Source organism: Cetorhinus maximus, chromosome 6 (assembly GCF_964194155.1).
Source record: "Cetorhinus maximus chromosome 6, sCetMax3.hap1.1, whole genome shotgun sequence".
Classification (NCBI taxonomy): Eukaryota; Metazoa; Chordata; class Chondrichthyes; order Lamniformes; family Cetorhinidae; genus Cetorhinus; species Cetorhinus maximus.
Window position 1 is genome coordinate 30984880 of NC_135884.1, and position 15131 is coordinate 31000010.

The window sequence follows — 15131 nt, forward strand, 5'->3', positions numbered from 1 at the left end:
ACGGTAGTAGTGTCACACAACACGATGGAGGGTATCGTAGGACTGAGGGCATTTAGGACTGAGATGAGAAGAAATATTCATTCGACGAGTTGTGACCCTTTGGGATTCTCTGCCCGAATGGATGTTCTGAGGTCTGGTGGCACAGTGGGTAGCTTTGCTACCCCCTAACCAGAAGCTCCAGGCTCAAGTCCCACTTCAGGGCATGATGACCACAGAAGGTGTGTTCATAACATGGCCATAACAGGTCGTTTTTTAAAAATACATTCATGGGATGTGGGCACCACTGGCTTGAACTTCCTGTTCCTCTCCAAGTGTTTGCGGACAGCCACAGCAGTCTTGACCAAGTGATACATATCCTCTGGAAGGTTTGGAGCAAGTCCCTTAGACTTCAGGATCCTGAGAATCTTGTTCTCAGTTACAAAACGCACCTAGGCAACACCGTGGGAATCCCTAAGGATCACTCCAATCTGTGATGGGATCAGGCCCTTCTTTGCCAGTTTGTAAATCTGTTCTTTAACATCATTGGATGTTAGTTTGAGCTATGTGGGCACACTCTGTCTGCAGGGTAAAGCTGACTGGGACAAGCCTTTGCTCGGTGTGTGCGTGTGACCGGATGGGTTTTTAGGACAATCGACAGTGGTTTTATGGTCACCATTACTGAGACTGGATTTTTTTTAGCTCTAGATTCTTTTTATTAATTAATTGAATTTAAATCCACCAGCTGCCATGGTGGAATTTGAACCCTTGTCCCCAGAGCATTAGCCTGGGCCTCTGGATTACTAGTCCAGTGACATTACCACTACATCACTGCTTCCCCCCCTGTGATCAGTGACACAGTGGAAGAAATCAGGATATAAAAGAGGGAGAGGCAAAGAGAATACATAGGTATTGTGTCTTTTTTCATCATTGGCCTATATTAGGTGCTGCTTAACAATAAGAAAATGTAAATATTCTTGGCTCTTTTTTTCGAAGGAGAATATTCCCAGTTAGTCCAACTATTCCTCATAACGAAAATCCCTCATCCCTGATACTATTCTAATAAATCTCCTCTGCTCCCTCTCCTAGGGATTGACATCTTTACTAAAGTGTGGTGCCCAGGATTGAACGCACTGCTCCAGCTACCAGTGATTCCTAAAGCTTTGCTAACTTCTTTTTTTAACTCTGTGCTTTTATTTATATTTTAACAGCCTGTTCAACATGTCCTACCACCTTCAAAGATTTTAGTACGTAAAACACATTTTCTCCACCTCTTTGAAATTGTACCATTTAGTTTTGTATTGTTTCTCCTTATACTTCCTTCCAAAATGCATACCTGAGAACTGTTCAAAGAGCCTCATATCATCTAAGTCACAAGCTGCAGTTACGATTATTTTGTTCTAGTGTACCAATTGTTTACCCATAAGACACCAATAACTGCACAGTATAATTCCAGCATTGATGCCAATACTTATGTTTATTTGGAAAATTTACCCCTGCATCTTTGGTATTGTGGAGAATGTGAGCAAAAAAATGTCTTAATAGAGCAATTTTACTTTGTGATTTCCTTCATTGCTTTATTGAGCTTAAGTTCAATATTAAACAATTAGGAATATTTGGTGCAGGCATGCTGTTGATGTTCTGTTCCTGGATTACCCTTGGATTACTGAAAGTTTTTGGAAGAATTTTCTCCTGCCTGTTACACCATATATTGCTGTTTTTAGCTGAAGGGTAAATCATGTGCTCTATTGATTAGCAACAGCTGATCAATAGAGCGTCAAAAATGACAAACAGAGAAGTAGTAAACTGGCCTATGGAACATTTAAACCACTTCGGTTTCACTGGGGAGAACAGGTCAGGAATCCCTGCAGCAAAATTTCTGATGATTCATAATAAAAGGGAGTGGAGCGGAACTAAAAGGATTCAGGCATTGCAAGCTTTGGATTCTATTTGAGAAAGCAACACTGGACATCGTAGGACACATTAGCAGATGGTACACTGCAAATGTGGAGTACTTTCCAAAAGTATTATCTTATTATGTCTTGTTTCCTGCTCAGTCATTGACAGGCATGCTTTGAACCTAAAAACATCAGACATGGATAGAGAAAAATTGCAATGCACCTTGAACATTTTTAGGGTTCAAAACTGGTGCAAAGCCATTGAATATAGTAGTGTGACATTCATCATCAGATGTATGCACAATGCCATATTGGTGGTCTGTGGGTACTTGATAGGTATACATGGCTGTCTTCCAACAAGTGCTGGCATCATTTAAATATATAAGGGTCCTACACTTGAATCAGGACCATTTTGTAAATTGTTATCTGTACACCCTTGAAACATCACTCCCTGTAATCACCAAGAAAACCATTGTGGGAACAATCAGTGGACAGCTTTTATAGGTGTTATATTCAAGGGGATCTTCACTTGTTTCAAGGCATGCCTCTGCTTAGACATTTTATGCCATTTGGGTGTTCTTTAGGCAATGTTCTGGCTGTTTTGGCAAGTTTCTCTGCTTAATACTTTCGAGGAGGACAAGGACTGTTTCTTAAATTGCTTCTTCTGAATAGCTGAACATGGCAAACCTGCTGGTCTTTACTGTTAAGGCTCCCAAATCAGGAGAAAGCATTGGCAGCAAGGAAGGCAGCAAAGACCTGCATAGACTACAAGAAGAGGGAAAAGGAAGCAAGACCACAGAACTAACCAAGACTGCAACTCCATTTGGCACCTATTGGGAACTGATTACATTTCTTCAGAAGAGGGCTTTCATTTGCTCACTGTTCAACTTGCTGAAGACCATAGGCAGTGCCATTGTACCACGTTTCCTGGCAGTAGTTGTAATGATTCCATATTGCAGCCATCACCAATATCGCCTGTATGGATGGCTGGCTGTTAGGGTACAAAAGCTACCACCTCAGCAACTCACTCATGACTCCTGCCAGAAACCTAGTCACATATGCAAAGGCTGATATGAGAACCATGCAGCAACAAGAGTTCTCACTGATCAGACCTGAATGGTGACTGTCCGTGAAATACTGGAGAAATCCAGCACACTCACTCAGGGAGTCACTTAGAATGAATCACAGGTTAGTGGGGAAATGTCACCTGCGGCAGGAGGAGGCCCATGGCCAGGTGAGTAGCCCAGCAGCTTTTACTGGAAGGGCTGGTGTATGGAAAGGGGTGGTGGGGAGCCTCCTTGGGTCCCCCGTGCTAACCGGTGGCACCTCTTTAACCCTTCCTCCCCCTGCCCTCTCAAAACCGACCCCCTGACCACCTGCCCCCACTTTCCTCCCTCACTGAGGCCTGCCAGCCAGGCCCTGCTGTTACACCGGACTTATTTTCAATCCAGCCTCCATAACCTCCTCTTCTCCATGTTCTGGCAGTAGTCCCAGCAGTGGTCACCGCTTGAACCTGGTAGGACTACAGAGCTGCTGGCCAATTGGATTGGCTGGTAGCTCACTTAGGCAGGTCTTCCTGCCAAATGAGCATACAATGGCTGTGGGGCAGCCAGCTTTTTCATGGGTGGGTTCCCAACTGACTTTTTAGTTGGGGGGGGGTGGGGTTAGGGGGCAGGAAACATGGCACTCCATAAAATCCAGCCTTGTGGGACCTTCTTGCATAATATGAAAAAGATTGGAAATTATTTTTAACATGGTGGCTGACTAGTGAGGAAAGAAAGTAATCTTAAAGGAAACGTAATTCACTGACATGTTTCTAGTTCATAATAGATACCTACCTGTTAACTGATTTTAAAACTGTCATCAAGGATTCAGAAGAGGAACATATACCATCGAGTGTTCTTTTCATGGTTGGTACAATTTCAGCTACTCAACTGGGTTACTACTTTGCAATTCATTATTCTTTGTAAAATTGCCTTGAAGTAGCTGGAAGCATTTTCAGCATTGAGTCAGAAGACTGTGGGTTTAAACTGCAGTCCAGAACTGAACAGTGAAAAGGTGAAAATCTGTGACTGCTGACATAAGTTTACAACATTGGACAGGGCCTAGATATACATGGCCTTAAGGCAATGTTTCCTGCTTGACCTTGTGAAATGAAGCCTCTACCTGCCCCTAAAAGAACGTTAATTGTAAGGGGCTCAGGGCCAAGTCTGGGGACTGTGTTGGGCATTCTTTGAGTTGTAATCTAGTGTAGAGGACCTCAATAGGCTGGAAGGGGCCGGGAGTCCTGAAAATAAGAAAAGCAGAAACTTTTGGAGGGTTATAAGGGTGCTGCTTGAGGCACCCCCAAGATTGTCCTTCTGCTGAGAGTGGATCCTGCACTCTCCCCATGCAGATCAGCTGTAACTTTCATTTGTGGGGAAGATGGGGTAGGCATCTTACTGACACATCTTCATATCATTGAATGCGGGTCCCTGGCTCCTTGCCCTGATCTGTAAACCTCAGAGTATTTACTCTGGCAGAATCTAGACCGGAAGTCCAGTGCTATACTGAGGGTGCTAGTCTTTTGGATAAGACGTTAAATGATTTTTCTGCCAGTTCTACTGATTCACCTGAAAGCTAAAAAATCTTGTCACACTATTTGAAGAAAAGCCAGGAGGAGTTCTGATCAAAATTTCTTCCCTCAACCAACAGCATTAAATAAATAAATTAGTCATTCCTCTCACAGGTGTTATGTGAAAAAATGACAGCCATTGCATAGCGGCTGCACCACATTGTATGGGAAGCACTTTGGGACATTTCTGAGAGATGTGACAAGGTGCCAGACAATTCTAAGTCCTTTGCTGATACATTACATCCCAGTTTTGGAAATTCTTGGTAACCAATTGCAGATTTTTTGCTTAATCTGCAATAACAACATTTAACTCATTAATAATCCCGTGGGATTGTCTTCATACGTCAAGAACAAAGATAACACTAACAGTTGATGCCCATTCTGAGAACACTGCTAACAAAAAAAATGGCCAACAGGGGCACAAAACAGCAACTTAAATCAAAGTAGCATATATTATTAAAAATAACAGCTATCAAGTAGTAATTTCAAGGCTATAATCTAATCTGGGATTCAGGTGACAGTGAATTAATGTTGCCTGAAATAGTCGATGGAATTGCTATTTTCTGATCACTCCTGGGTGATCATTATTTTATGTAAAAACCTTAGTGCACAATTAAATGGCACAGTGTTATATTCTTGGTTGTAAAATGTAAGTAACACAGGACAATGCAAGTTTTTTTTTATTATCAGAAGTGACAGAGTTGTTGAACTATCAAAGTCAGTGCTGTTTCTGAATATTAATGACCAAATGAAAGCATAGGCGGATTAACATTCTACAGCATTAGTGCCTTTTGTTGAAGGCAAGCCGATATAGCCTACATCTTAGGCACTCTATTCATTTACACTCCAAATTAGCTATGCACATAAAATTGAAGACGAAATACAAGTGCCTTGAATATCACGGTATTACTTAGGACAAACATAAACGTTTGCAAGGTTTAAATTATAGTTATGTTTTTAAATTTTCTAATTCAAACAAATTAACAACTGCATAGAATGAAGAATTAGATCAAATTCAACTTGACTTGTTCATGAGTAGGTGTTGAATTGGTTTGAGTTTAGCTGATTGTCTAGAACTTTCAGTAGTTGGTAGGGTTGGGAAGGGGTGTGGGCACATTTTAAAAATTGCTTTCTGGAGGATGGGACCAATTCTGCTAACTCTGGAACACAATGCAATTTTCAAAGGGAGGTGTAGTTATTATGGTTTTGTTAAATGTTGGACTGTACCTTTAAGAATAGTCCTGTGATGTAAGATTGCATGATCGGTGTAAACCAATCTGTTAGCGGCACGGGCTACCTCCACAGTCAGTGTAAAAAAGGAAGACCTGTTGAAAAAACTTCACACACTCCAGGATTCCCTCAGGTCAAAGCTTGTGCCTCTGGAACAGTAGGAAGAGAAGAGAAACAATTCAGCATCCAGAGGTGGAGTTGAGGTGAAAGCACATGTGTAGTTGCTGCTGGCTGTATTGTAAATAAACCTAACGTTTCCACTTAGAAAGTTGTCTGCAGATCAACCCTATTACAAATAGACGACAAGGCCACACTACATCAGAGGGTGGGACAGGTGGAGTTGGGGGGCAACCTGTTTGCCTCCAATTAAATGCAGGTTAATTAAGTAAAGCCAGCATGGATTATTTAGGGGAAAATTATGTTTAACTAACTTGCAAGGATTTTTTGAAGAGGAAGAAAGAGAGTTGATGAGGGTAATGCTGTTGATGTAGTGTACGTGGACTTTCAAAAAGCAAAATTGGCTATTGATAGGAAACAGAGAGTAGTGGTTAATGGATGTTTCACAGACTAGAGGAAGGTTTATAATAGAGTTCCTCAAAGGTCGGTGTTAGGATTCTTGCTTTTCCTTTCATGTGTCAATGACCAAGACCTTGATGCACAGGGCACAATGTCAAAATTTTTGGATGAAATGAAACTTGGAAGCATTGTGAACTGTGAGGAGGATAGTGTAGAACTTCAAAAGGACATAGAAAAGTTGGTGGAATGGGCAGACAAGTGGCAGATGAAGTTTAATGTTGAGAAATGTGAAGTGATTCATTTTGGTATGAAGAACATGGAGAGACAATATAAAATAAAGGATGCAATTCTAAAGTGGGGGGTGGGAGCAAAGGGGCCTGGTCTATCTGCATAAGTCATTGAAGGTGGCAGGACAGGTTAAGAGCACCTTTGATAAAGCATACATTATCCTATGCTTTGATAGGAACATAGAGTACAAGAGCAAGGAGGTTATACTAAATGGCTATAAAACATTGGTTTGACTTCAACTGGAGCATTGCATCTAGTTCTGGGCACCACACTTTAGGAAGCATGTGCAGGTGTTAGATAGATTGCAGAAAAGATTCATGAGAATGGTTCCAAGGATGAGGAACTTCAGTTAGGGAGTTAGATTGGAGAAGTTGGGACTGTTTTCCTTGGGGAAGAGAAGGCTGTGAGGAGATTTGTTAAAGGTATTCGAAATCATGAGGGGTCTGGACAGAGTAAATTGGGAGAAACTGTTCCTACTCGTGGAAGAATTGAGAGCAACAGGGCACAGGTTTAAGGTATTTAGCAAAAGAAACAATGATAGCATGAGGAGAAACTTTTTCACAATGGGCAGAATCATCCCAGATTTGCACTAAGTGTGGTGGTGGACAGGAAAAACAACATTTTACCCACTGGCTGCAGTGGCAGCTTCTCTTGCCATGTCGTCCCAAACCGGCCCGCATTAACTATGCATTCCTGGGAAACACACCATTTCGATGGCGGGTGGGCTCTCATTCGCCTGCCACACCATCACCTCGAAGCTTCATCTCGCAGAGCGCCATATTTAAAGTGCAGCCACGTACCCATCTCTCAGGGCTTCCAGCCCACGACTGCTGCACAGAAGACAGGGTGGCCCTGAAAGGCAAAAAGACTGCAGCCCCACGGTTTAGTGACACATCCCTCGAGTGCCTTTTGGATGCTGTGGAGGCCCGACGTGATGTCCTCTACCCCCGCTCTGGCTGCAGGAGGGGTAGCTGCAACACCAATCCAGCATGGGAGCCAGTGGTGGTCACCGTCAACACCGTGGAAAAGAGGACAGCCACCCAGTGCCGCAAGAGGATGAATGATCTCCTTCGTTTCACCAGGGTAAATCACTCCTTTCATCACTCTCAATTCACACACATCCAGGGGCCTCACTCACTGCCAGTTCAAGGGACATCGCCATTCAGTCTCTCACACACACATCTTCATTGGTCTCATCCCGCCTATAGGGCCACTCATCACCCACATATGCCAGGCATACTTATTATCTGGCCTGGCAGGCGTCCTGCTTACACTCTCTCCATCTCTATTCATGCAGGACAAGCTAGCACACAACAAGAGGAACAGTTGCAGACTGCTGGAGGAATGCCTGAAATCAAGGTCCTCATGGACTTTGAAGACAGAGCCATCCAGCTGGCCGACAAGGATCTGGACCATTCCTTGGCTAATGATGAGGTTGGTGGTGCTCTACCAAGTGAGGATCCAGCAGTGCAACACCCATCAGACAACCATGTTGTGAGTGATGTGTCCTCTTCCACAGGCCACTGCCATGCATTAATTATCTCTCCTTGCTTTTGCAAGCCATGAGAGTCCACGACCCAGGACCCCCAGTCAAGGCCCAAGGGAAGCTCAGAAGAGGAAACCACTGAAACCGTCCCTGAAGTCCCGTCACAGCACTCACCCACACCCTCCACCAGTGCAGAGACACACACCTCGGTGGGACCTAGCTTTAGAGTAGCCTCGGGATCACAATCTGGTGAGCACATCCCAGGTCCCCAGCACTCGGAGGAGAGCTGGAGGCCAGAAATTTGCTGAGTCCGAGTCAGATGATGAGCCTCTGGACTCGGTCATGTCACAGTTGCTGGAGCTGCAAAGGCAAGCTCGGGAACACCAGGAAGGGATTTCCGCTGCACTCCTTAGATTGCAAGGCACGATGGAGGAGTCCATCCGCCTTCAGGCTGAGGTGATAGTGCCGGCATGCCAACGCACTGAGGTCAACACTGGTAGGATGGCAGCCGTCATGGAGACCTTGGCCCAGGACATCGCTCCTGCACTGCTGCGCAGGCTGAACTCCATCGCCGAAGCCATAGTCGGCCTCCAACAGTGTGTACACGAGAAGGGTTTGGGGCAGCCCAATCTCACTCCAGCTACATCTACTCCACAAGGAGTCAGCCAGCGGCCCTCAGGCACCCATAGGGAGGAGAAGGTGCACACCCCGAGACCATCCACGCAGGTGACTGCAGGAGTGTCCGGTCCATTCGAATCCCCTCTTCCTGTGACCGCAGCAGCTCCTCTCCACAGGCCGAGGAGCATGCCACTGCAACACAGCAGGACCCCGAAAGCAGGCCAGGGCCCACTAGGTCTCAGCCCTCCAGAGGACGCTGGATTATCACAGGTCATCACTGACAGGACGTAGCGGTTGGCAGGCTACCTCTACCTCTGCTGTGGATCTCCGGGGAGCACCAAGCTGTAGCGGCAGCGTTAGGAAAGATGTATAGTTGCACAGCCTAGACACTTGTACATAATGTTCACTATTGTAAATAAATTCCCAAGAATGTCTCCCAGCCTATGACCTCTTGTTCTGATGAGTAATGTTTGTGTCACTCAGATGTGAAAGCTTTCTGCACAAGGTGTCTCAGTCCAGCACTTTGTGCAGTCTTCAGACTAAAGTGATGGTCTGGCCTCACATTCCCTGGACATATTGGTGATGTCTGCACCTTGACGGTGCTTGTCATTGCTGCCAGAATGTGGCGGGCAGGTGTCACAGAGTTCCCTCATTCTCTCTGCATGCTCTGAACACCTTTAAGACGGGGCTGGCCCCCATCTCTTCATCATCTGTGGCCAGTAACACTGAGCTCCTAAAGGGGTCAGGCGCTGAAGATCTGAGCATCATATGAGTGCAGTCGATCGCACCCTACACTTATGGGAAACCCGAAATTTGGGCAAATCCTGGCTTTCCTGGTCCTGGGCGAAATGCACAACGTTGTGTGCACTCGCAAGGATAGCATCTGTGACCTCATGGATGCATTTGTGTGTGAAGGCTTGTGATATCCCACAGAGGTCACCTGTGGAGCCGTGAAAGGAACCACTGGTGTAGAAATTGAGCACTGCGGTCACTTTCACGGCCACTGGCAGTGGATGCCCTCCATGTCCCCTTGGCATCAAATCCTGCAGTAGCTGGCAGATGTGACCGACCAGTTCCCTAGACATAGGCAGTCTTTGACGACACTGGTTCTCGGTCGTTTGCAGGAATGAAAGGCAGCATCTATAGACCCTGGGTCTAGCTAGGCGCCAACCAGTGATGGCTCACTGTGGTTCTTCAGCAGCATGTGTGGGAACCCCAGCTGCCTCTTCTTCCTGAGGGTGCTGCTCCTCCCTCTGCACAGCCAGGCACCTCCAACGCTCTCTTCTCCATTGTCCCTGCTCTCTGTACGCCACGAGGCTCTGGAGCACTTGGTGGCGCTTGCATGCCTCTGCATTGCTTGCGTGGGCAGATATGCCAGAGGCCCAACTCCATGATTGTCAAAAACAAAACAAAAACAGAATTACCTGGAAAAACTCAGCAAGTCTGGCAGCATCGGCGGAGAAGAAATCAGTTAACGTTTCGAGCCTTCATGGCCCTTCGGCAGAACTGCAGCATAGTTTCAACAAGGGAGAAATATAAATTGGTTTAAGGTGGGTTGGGGGTGGGGGGGGGGAAGAGACACATTGCGGGTGTGGTGTGAGCAGATAATCAAAAGATGTCACAGACAAAAGGGTCAAAGAGGTGTTGAAGGTGGTGGTCTTTGTCTGAGAAAAGTGCTAATTAAGAATGGAAATTTCCATTCTTAATTAGCACTTTTCTCAGACAAAGACCACCACCTTCAACACCTCTTTGACCCTTTTGTCTGTGACATCTTTTGATTATCTGCTCACACCACACCCTCAATGTGTCTCTTCCCCCCCCCCCCACCCACCTTAAACCAATTTATATTTCTCCCTTGTTGAAACTATGCTGCAGTTCTGCCGAAGGGCCATGAAGGCTCGAAACATTAACTGATTTCTTCTCCGCCGATGCTGCCAGACTTGCTGAGTTTTTCCAGGTAATTCTGTTTTTGTTTTGTTTTGGATTTCCAGCATCCGCAGTAGCTTTTAGCTTTTTGTTTTCATCCATGATTGTCAATGTGGCTGCATCTGAACTGTCTCAGCTGCAGAGGAATGGTCACTTTGTACAAGGTTTCCCTAATTTGTGGCCGTTTCCCTCGCCCCACCACCCCGCATGTACTTGTGCACTATCTTCAACCGCAGGGCAGCCCTTGCCCCCACCCCAAGTTACCTCAAGCACAATGCAGCCCTGCCCCCACAACATGACTCAACCTTGAAGCCCGACAGGCGAGTGCTGCACAACGTTACTGTGCACTCACTTCCGAGTTCCCCTGAAAATGCAGCCCGCCAGTGCATGCCTTATATATGCTGTTCACGTGGGTGGACAATCCAGCGGGGGAGTATGATTCTGGCAGGTTGGCCTTATAATGATATGCAGATGTATTACAATGAGGTTCCCAACGTCCGATGCCATTAAACGTGGCCCGCCATCGACAGGCTGAGCGGATGTTCGCAAACTGGTTTCACGAACCATTCTGGCCTTCTCGCCATATTGTCCGCTCACGCCACCAAACACACCCGACGCCAGCGGGCACGGAAATTCCACCCAGTGAGCGGTTAGGATCTGAAATGAACTGCCCGAGAGTGTGGTGGAGGCAGGTTCAATTGAGGCACCTAAGAGAAAATTAGATTGTTATCTGAAAAGAGAGAATGTCCTGGGTTATATGTGAAAGTGGGGGAAACGGCCCTTGGGGAATTGCTCCTTTGAAGAGCCGGTGCAGAATGGTCTCCTTCTGTGCTGTAACAATTGTGTGACTCTGTGACTCTGAGATAGGGTTGCGTGAGTGACCCAGTTGCAGTGTGGGGTCAAAACCTGCAAATTATCTGGGTCAATTTGAAAAACCAGCCTTCAGTATCAGTGCCAAACGAAATCTAACTCTGGGGGCAGAATTTTCCACTGAGTGGGCGGGCGTGCGCCCGACAAGCTCGAGTGTAAAATAGCACGTGATGATGTCAGGCAAGCGTCCCGGCATCATCACGCAATCGTGTGATATTTCGGTTGGCAGGCACGCGCTAAACTAGGAAGCGCGCTGACTGAAAAATTAAGAGGGCAATTAACCGAGATTTCTTTTTATTGCCCGTCCAACGTTATGGTCAGCGGGCGGCGAATCGGGTAGGTGGCCTTTGCGTTTTTCAGGAAACCTTAATCACCTTTGACAACTTCCCCAACATTAACTGGGTTAGTCATAGTATGATAGGTTTAGAGGGAGCGGAATTCTTAAAATGCATCCAGGAGAGCTTTTTAAGCCAATACGTAGAAGGTCCTACAAGAGAGGGGGCGGTCCTGGACTTAATTTTAAGGAATGAAGCCGGGCAAGTGGTAGAGGTATCAGTGGGGGAGCATTTTGCAGATAGTGATCATAACTTCATTAGACTCAAGGTTGTAATGGAAAAGGACAAGGATGGGCCAGAAATCAGAGCTGTAGATTGGGGGAAGGCTGATTTTAATAAGGTCAGATATGATTTGGCCAGAGTGGACTGGGATCAGCTACTTTTAGGTAAATCTGCGTCAGGGCAGTGGGACTCATTCAAGAAGGAAATAGGGAGAGTACAGGGCCAACATTTTCCAGTAAAGACAAAGGGTGGGACCAACAAATCCAGGGAACCCTGGATGTCTTGGGACATACGGGGTTAGATAAAGAGAAAAAGGGAGGCTTACAGCAGATACCGAGGGCTCAAAACAGCGGAAGCCCTGGAGGAGTATAGAATGTGTAGGGGGGAACTTAAAAAGGAAATTAGGAGAGCAAAAAGGGAGCATGAAAAAACATTGGCAGGTAAAATAAAGGAAAATACAAAGTTATTTTACAAGTACATTAAGAGTAAGAGGATAACTAGGGAAAGAGTAGGGCCCATTAAGGACCATAGTGGTAATTTGTGTGTAGAGATGGAAGATGTAGGTAGGGTTCTAAATGAATACTTTGTGTCGGTGTTCACAAGTGAGAGGGATGACGTGGGTATGGAAATCAGGCAGAAGGACTGTGATATAATTAAATAAATTAGCATAGAAAGGGAGGAGGTTCGAAGTGGTCTGGCAGGCTTCAAAGTAGATAAATCTCCAGGCCCAGATGAAATGTATCCCAGGCTGTTGAATGAGGCAAGGGAGAAGATAGCAGGGGCGCTGGCAATAATTTTCAATACCTCTCTGGCCACAGGAGAGGTGCCAGAGGACAGGAGGACAGCCAATGTGGGACCATTATTCAAGAAGGGAGGAAGGGATAATCCAGGGAGCTACAGGCCAGTTAGTCTAACCTCCGTGGTGGAGAAACTATTGGAAGCAATTCTGAGGGACAGAATTAATCTACATTTGGAGAGGCAGGGATTAATCAAGGACAGTCAGCATGGTTTTGTTAAGGGGAGGTCATGGCTGACCAATTGGATTGAATTTTTTGAAGAGGTGACCAAGTGTGTAGATGAGGGCAATGCATTTGACGTAGTCTACATGGACTTCAGCAAGGCTTTTAATAAGGTCCTGCATGGGAGACTGATAATGAAGCCCATGGGATCCAAGGCAATTTGGCAAATTGGATCCAGAATTGGCTGAGTGGCAGGAAGCAGAGGGTGATGGTTGAGTCGTGTTTTTGTGACTGGATGCCTGTGTCCAGTGGGGTTCCACAGGGATCAGTGTTGGGTCCTTTGCTGTTTCTGGTATATATAAATGATATAGACTTGAATGTAGGAAGGTTAATCAGTAAGTTTGCGGATGACACGAAAATTGGTGGGGTGGTAAATAGTGAGGAGGATAGCCTTAGATTACAGGAGGAGATAGACGGGCTGGTCATATGGGCTGATCAGTGGCAAATGGAATTTAATCTGGATAAGTGTGAGGTGATGCACTTGGGCAGGACAAACAAGGCACAGGAATACACGATGAATGGTAGGGCACTGGGAAGGACCGAGGATCAGAAGCACCTTGGTGTGCATGTCCACCTGTCCCTTAAGATAGCAGGACAGGTAGATAAGGTGGTTAAGAAGGCATATGGGATACTTGCCTTTATTAGCCGAGGCATAGAATATAAGAGCAGGGAGGTTATGCTGGAACTGTATAAAACGCTGGTTAGGCCACAGCTAGAGTATTGCGTGCAGTTCTGGAATCCGCATTATAGGAGGGATGTGATTGCACTAGATAGAGTGCAGAGGAGATTTACCAGGATGTTGCTTGGGCTGGAGAGTTTTAGTTATGAGGAGAGATTGGATAGACAGGGGTTATTTTCCCTGGAGCAGAGGAGATTGAGGGGGGAACATGATTGAGATGTATAAAATTATGAGGGGCATAGATAGGGTAGACAGGAAGGAACTTTTCCCCTTGGTGGTGGGATCAATAACCAGGGGGTATAGATTTAAGGTAAGGGGCAGGAGATTTAGAGGGGATGTGAGGAAGAATTTTTTCACCCAGAGGATGGTGGGAATCTAGAACTCATTGCCTGAAAAGGTGGTAGAGGCAGAAACATTTAAGAAGTATTTGGATATGCACTTGTGATGCCATGGCATACAAGGCTGTGGGCCTAGAGCTGGGAAATGGGATTAGAATAGTTAGCTACTTGTTTGACTGGCGCAGACTCAATGGGCTTTTTCTGTGCTGTAGACCTCTATGACTCTATGACACGGGCGGGATTGGGTTTCTGTGATAAATTTAAATTAAAATAAATTTCTCTGGACAGCATTTTCATTACCTACAATTTTAGGTTTCTGGTTATGAATCTTGGACACTTTTTTCTGGTTTCTGTGACCTTCATTTTAGGTTGTTCAGGTCTTCTGCTCCCTCAGACAGCTCTCTGCCTTCAGGGAGCTTCCTGTGAGCGCTCGCCTGCGCCCTTCAGTGCTCGCCCTCCTCCCGCCCCCATTCCGGCTGAACCTTCCAGTGCGAGCTTCACGCTGGCTGACCGTTAATTGTCCAGCCAATGGAATTCGCGGTTGGTGGTCCGTTCCCCGGCCGATCCTAGACCCGCAGATCGCACCCACCTGCCGACCTGAAAATCCTGCCCTAGGAGAACATTCAAAATGCTTTGGGCTGTACATTGTGAAATATGCAATTAACAAAAGTTGGCATTAACTTTTGCTTTTTTCTACAAAATTACTTGATTTCAAAAGTAATCAGGTGTTTTACTATATGCGTTCTAAAGGCCACAAGTATCAGGTTTTTAAATTGTAGCATTCAATGGGAACATTTTCATCACTGATTCTGAAGGTTGTGGTTTCAAATCCACACCAGAGACTTGAAGATGCAATCCAGGCTGATACTTCAGTGAAATTTGAGGGACTGCAGTGTCAGAGTGCCTGATTTCAGATGAGAGATTTTTTTTCATTTTGCTGGAACTATTAGTATTTTGCTGTCATCTGCAAAAGAAAACTAGGAATAGAATTATTCTGTTTACTGTTCATAGCTAAATCTTAAATGCACTCTTTATAAATGTACTTATAATTTCATCACATATATAATTGCATTTTCAGCTGACAGAGGATATCCCATGCCCCACGTTTTCCTCCTC

At 45.6% G+C, this 15131-nt stretch overlaps 1 protein-coding gene and 1 pseudogene across 2 annotated transcripts in view; one reads left to right on the forward strand and one right to left on the reverse strand.

Moving 5' to 3' along the window:
* The window catches only part of cacna2d3a (calcium channel, voltage-dependent, alpha 2/delta subunit 3a), a 1007885-nt gene that overhangs the window by 255199 nt on the left and 737555 nt on the right, over positions 1 to 15131 (forward strand). The gene's annotated exons all lie outside the window — the stretch shown is intronic.
* Positions 1 to 15131, reverse strand: part of LOC144681416 (small ribosomal subunit protein uS15 pseudogene) — a 54223-nt pseudogene that overhangs the window by 295 nt on the left and 38797 nt on the right. Inside the window, exon 2 of the transcript XR_013576783.1 lies at positions 282 to 663. The product of XR_013576783.1 is annotated as a small ribosomal subunit protein uS15 pseudogene (transcript). The remainder of the gene's footprint in view (positions 1 to 281; positions 664 to 15131) is intronic.